Genomic DNA, 6,000 nt, shown 5'->3' on the forward strand with positions numbered 1-6,000 from the left:
CGCTCTGCTATGGCATTGAAGCATGGAGGGACAGTGAGGCGATAAGACAAGGAAGGCAATCAACACAGTCGGTGCACTCATGGTACGGCGGCATGAACAAGCGGCACGACCAACTGACTAGAGGCTCAATTAAGCAGTTGGCAATCGACAATCATAGTTAAACACTTTGACTAAAGCTTTTAAAAAATCGGCATGGATACTTGATGCAATTTGATTAAATTTTAACCATATCTAGCTTGGAGTATAGATTGAAGAAGTGTATGCTGAATTTTACTAGTTGTAGATGTTATGGGCTACCACACCTCCAGGAGGGAACTCAATGCATTCACCTTAAGGAAGAGCAGTAGAACACAACTGTTGTAGGGCACTTATCAATGCATCGAACTTGTGTCCCTTGAGGCCTCCAAGCTCACTTAAGAAGCTCCACCTCCACGCTGTTATCGTAGAGTCGCTCACACCACCACATAAGGCAATCACTCTCTCTCACTTCTCAACACAAGCATGGAACATACAAGTATAGAAGAGGCACAAATGCTAGAATGCTCTCTCTCAAGACACAAACAAGAGCTCTCAATAGCACAAAGGGGGATTGTGTCCATTCATTTATGAGAAAATGCCTTATATAAAATTGGTCCTTATTGATCAGAACCACAAGCAATTTTAGGAATCAAATGCTGGCCACTATTGCCAGGTCCGAGAAACAGCGCCATGCCTGTATCCAATTCAGCATCTGCTTCCTTTGTTCTCTTATGTCTGTAAATGTGGCAGGCGCATGAAGATGGGGAAGTTATAACATACATGTGAATCCCATTGCTTAGCCTCTTGAAACTCCAAAGGTGTCCAACTTCTCTTCAGTGGCATGTACAAGGGATCCACTCTTTGAGGAGTTGGTGGCGCACACATATATTCATGGATATATTGTGGGATTCTGAGGTACTCTTTCCTCCAGTCTCTGGCTGTATGTGAAAATCTTCGAGATTGGTGTTTGCATCATCTGTGATAATTGTTGTATACCCCCCTCTTGTGTTGAGTGGACGAGCCTTCCTCCACCTATGGAAGCAATAACTGATCATAAATGTCACCATTCTTATTTCCAACAAATTGGCCAATTGTGGATTTGTTAACTTGGTGTGCTGTGCCGCCACGTTAGACCATAAAGTGCCCTCTCCAGCCAAAGGTAAGAGTTTTTCTAATTTCGGGTGAGGTGCTCGGAGAGGGTACAGTACATAGGGTTGCTTTGTCGATGTGACATATGAGTATGCTTCTGGTAAAATCCGCCAAGTTGGTTTAAATGGTGTTATTTGCATTAACACCTTGAACATAAGTTTTGGTCTTAGCAATGGATTCCTAGCTCTTATGAATCCTTCATACTTTGCACTAGACAAGGACTCCAGAATAGTATCATTAGTAAAAGATTCAATGGTGTCTTGTGGGAGAGCGTGACATACCTGCTGAGTGTGACATACCTCCTGAGTTTGCTCTGTGGGGGAGACGCATTAGGATATGGATTAAGGAATTTACTGATGACGACATTAGAATACACGGGACGGGGTAAGTAGGGTTAAATGATGAACTTGAAGTTTCTTCTTGACCATGGCCTGAACTTGGGGGTGGGTGGCCAGGTTTGTGTAGCTTCATAAAATCTTTTAGCTCAGTTATATCCTCAGGATTTATGTTAGGATACTCAATATTGTGTTGTATCAAAAGTATAAAGGACGTTAGTTAATATTGCTTCTAGATGCTTGTAGATATTATGATATAGTTTTAGAATACCAAAAGGATGATATAAAGAGGATTCAAATAGGTTTAAGTTCTGGTGAGTATTGTATACCTCTAGCCACCCATGGCTTATGATCCATTGATAACTTTGGGCTACAACCTCATAGTTGGCTGATGTGTCAGGAATATCATATGGAACAAACATGTTTAATTTCTCGACGATGTTGTCTAGGATTTCAGAGTTATAGAGCACCCGACACCAACTATGAAGGTTAAGCACAATTAGGTGCAAGGGATAAAAGTAGATATATTGGGGATTAATTAATACTATGTCCCCTCGAAACAATTCCCATGATGATAGTGGGATCAGCATCACGTTCGGTATTTTCATTAATGAGTGTTAGTTCTCCTAGGCTTAGGTTCTCAGACAGGTTTATATCATATTGAAGAAATTAGAGGGTTAGTGTAGACAAAAAGAGAGCAAGAGTTTGAGGAGGGGCCCGAGGAGTTACTGGCAAACTGACCTATCTCCGAGGCTTGCTCAAGGAGTAGCCGCATCTCATCTGTGGGTTCTTGTTGTTGACTTCGTTCTTGGATGGCCAGTGATGTTCCAATTCTTGGATGGCCAGTTGATGTTCCAATTCTTGGATGCATGAATTCTTGGTGGTGAGAAGGTTTGAAATGGCTATTTCTATGACCATCCTAGTAGCATCTAGCTCCTCAAAGTGCCTTGTTGCTTCTTCTTCTTGCGCTCGTCTGGCGGTAGCCTCTCTTCCCTGAGCCTCAGTGATCCTTTGAAGTCTTTCTACACCCAATTGTTGACTGTCTTATAGCTGTTGCGTGACTTGCATCATCGATTCTTGGTGTGTAATCATCATTCTTTGTATCTCAGCCTGATTGGTGCTGATGGTGTCATTAAGTGCTCTAATCTTCTCCGCATTTGCTTTGTTGTTCTGTTCTCTTTCTTGTTGCAAGTGGGTCACTCTGTTTTTTGCTTCTTTTAAAGTTAAGGATAGTGTCTAGGTTTGGCCTTGTAGCTCTTCTTCATTTGCTAGGAAAGTGTCCTTATGCTCCTATACAACCTTCCTTGGTTTGGAATCATCCTTAGCATTAGAAGATTGGTTTGAATTGTTCTTCTAGGTTGGAACTTATGTCCTTGATGGACAAAGGGTCTAGAACTGATAGATGCATTTATTCTAGACTTCTCCTCCTACCAATAATAAGCTAACAAGATCCTCGTAGAGGTAAGAGGGGCTTGCTACATTGCCTCTCAAAGAAAGCCAGAGGGATGTATTGAAACCTCGATAGATTTTGCAAAGAGTTAAGGGTGATATTAACCATTTCCTTGTCAAGAATGATTTCATTAATGTTGAGAAGATGTTCTCTTTAGTTCTACAACTTGGTTAAGTATTCATTCTTGGACCCCTTCTCCTGCATCTTTTCATTATCAAGCCACCTTTTGAGAAGAGCAACTTGGGCATCATTTTTAGCTTGATACATAGTCTTTAAAGCATCCTAAGCATGTTTAAAAGTTCTGCAAGAATGGATTTGTAAAATAATAGAGCTTTTGTTAGACAAAGAAATTAATACCAAATCTTGTGCTAGAATCCCATTTTCTTTGATCACCAATAATTTGAGGGGCATTTGTATGGGTCTGTTGGCCTTGACCTTGTTGAGGAGTAGTAGGAGCAATTATGCTAAGGCAAGGCTCGTTTATTACCACTAAGACAAGACCCCTTAAAAAGGACATTTATGACCATGAAGTAACTTGTCTTCTTTTAAAAGAAAACTAAACAAATCATTGGATGAATTGTTGGCTATACTTGACTCTATTGTTGAATCTGAGAAAGAGAGATGCTCTGAAAATAGCTTGAAATGAAGTCACTAAATATTGATGAGACTTTGTAGTTAAATTGGATGATTGAAGTCTCTAGAGTTGAATCAGACAATTAAAATTCTAGATTAGATGATTAAAGTCGACAGTTGTTAAATTAGATGATTGAAGTCCTAGAACAGAGAATCAAAGTCTTTAGAAGAATTAAGCGATTTAAGAAGTCAAATCACTTGATCAAAGAAGTAAAACCACTGAATCAAAAAAAGTAAATCGCTGATCTAAAAAGTGGAATTATCGATTGAGGAAATATTAAATTGTATGATTAAAAAATTTGAATTGGATGATTAAAGAAGTCAAATTGCCAATTGAACTAGTCTTGAATCACACGATTGAATTGTGCCAAATCTCCCAGTTGAATCGACCAATTGTAGAAGTTAGATCACTTATCAAACTAGACCTAGTCGATCGGTGATTGAATTAAGCCTGGTCGACGGATTGTAAAAGTTATCTGCCATGTGGTAGCCTCTCTGATAAATCAATGCCACATGATTGATGGAGTTAATGACAATCTCGACAAGACCGATGGAGCTATAGTGATGGTGATGGATGGTAACTGTTAGTGGGGAGACAGAGTCAGATGATGTTGTACAATGAATAAAGATGATTGCCTGGAGCAAGTTTGACAACAAGTCGCAGTTGAATTTGAGTCTAGATGTTGAACTTGTCTCTATGAACTAACTGTAGTTTATTGTTGGAGATATTGAAGAAGCTGCCTCCTTTACTACTAGAAGCAAAACTAGAGGCCAAAACCACATGTTCTTCACCAAATAGAATTGAGAGCTCTAAGACTACAAGAGAAGCTTTAATGAAAGCTTGTAAAAAAACCAAAAAGTGAATATGCTCTAGCACTTGGTGTTGATGCCTTAGCCATAGCCATGTCTACTTCTTTTTTCTTCTCCTTCTCTAGCCTTTTTCTACATATTGGCATGGCTTCCGACATAGCTATGCCTAACTCTTTCTTCTTCTCCTTCTCTAGCCTTTTTCTACATAATGGGATGGCTTTCAATAATAGTTGAATTTGCCTTTCTTCTCAGTCTTATCACCCCCTTCTCACCATCCTTGCCAAAAGAGTGGGGTGATTATGCCTTTGGCTTATAGCTCGTGAGAAAAGGATTTTCCTTTACCTCTTTGGCTGCAAATGGCTGATCTCCCGCGCACACACTAGTTCGGTCTTGCCAAGATTGCTCTTCTCATGAGAGCACTGCAACCAACTCATTGTAAAGGGCATTAGGGCTATGAGCCAAAGTATGGATGCAAAACCATGGTATGAATCCAATAAAGCTATGAGAACAGTAGACACCAACAACTGAATAGGCATCATTAATACATGCAAGCTGCTCCCTAAGATCTTTGATCCTTAAGAGGAACTTATCCATTAAATCTCTCTCATTCATATGGTCGGACTCTAACTGCTTTCGTAAATAGGCCACTTGTACCTAGTTACGCACATATGGTAAAGCACAACACAAGGGTATTCCAAGCCAACTTGGTAGTTTTACATGAGCAAATATAAGGAATAATGCTCCTTTTCACAGAAAGTGCCACCAATGCATGTGCCTCCTTGCCATCCCACCTAGTTTGTTCCACTGTAAGAGATATGGAGGCAGATGCCACAGTTATATCTGAGCTAGTATCACCATCTAAAGTACATGTACTATCTTATGCTGGTGGCGAGATAGGACATGCCTCAATGCTAATATAACAACATTCCAAAGCCCTTTGGCAACCAATATATAATACATCATGTAGGACCACAATGGGTAGTTGGTCCCGTTAAGCTTATCCTTAATGGAAAACATTCCAAATACATCACCGCTTACTATCATTTCAGCTTGTAAATAACAAATCTCTGACACAAAATGTAAAATTCCCAACTACCTATAGGTACTGTCGATGCCCACTAAATGTAACCACGATCGCTACCCCCAGTAGATCACTGATGACAAAGGAAACCTACGAAGTGTATGAAAAATGGCAAAGTGTGAACTATAGAAATGTTACTAGGGCAAGAATGTAGTTAAAGTGGAGAGACCAAGGTAGCAACACACACATAGATGCACTAAACAAGGATAGATAGAGGAAGCATAAAACTCAAAATAGATTGATGAGAATAAGTAAAGTACAAGTGAAGTGACATGATAAGATCACTCACACACTCATAATAAGAGTGTGTACATACACTTAGGGGAAAAAACCACCTAAGGAAAGAAAAAGTGGCCTGGCCAATTATTAGCCTATGTCCACACATCGCTACCATATAAATGGCTACATAGACTTCTTGTCTACTAAGAACAACCAAGAGATCTACCACCACTACACAAGAATCAATTGAAGTAGCACCAAGCACATCATCTTCTCTTCTACTACCACATCTATCATTAAACCTC

Source organism: Cibotium barometz, chromosome 39, assembly GCF_041138505.1.
Source record: "Cibotium barometz isolate CiBa-2024 chromosome 39, ASM4113850v1, whole genome shotgun sequence".
In the NCBI taxonomy this organism is placed as follows: domain Eukaryota; kingdom Viridiplantae; phylum Streptophyta; class Polypodiopsida; order Cyatheales; family Cibotiaceae; genus Cibotium; species Cibotium barometz.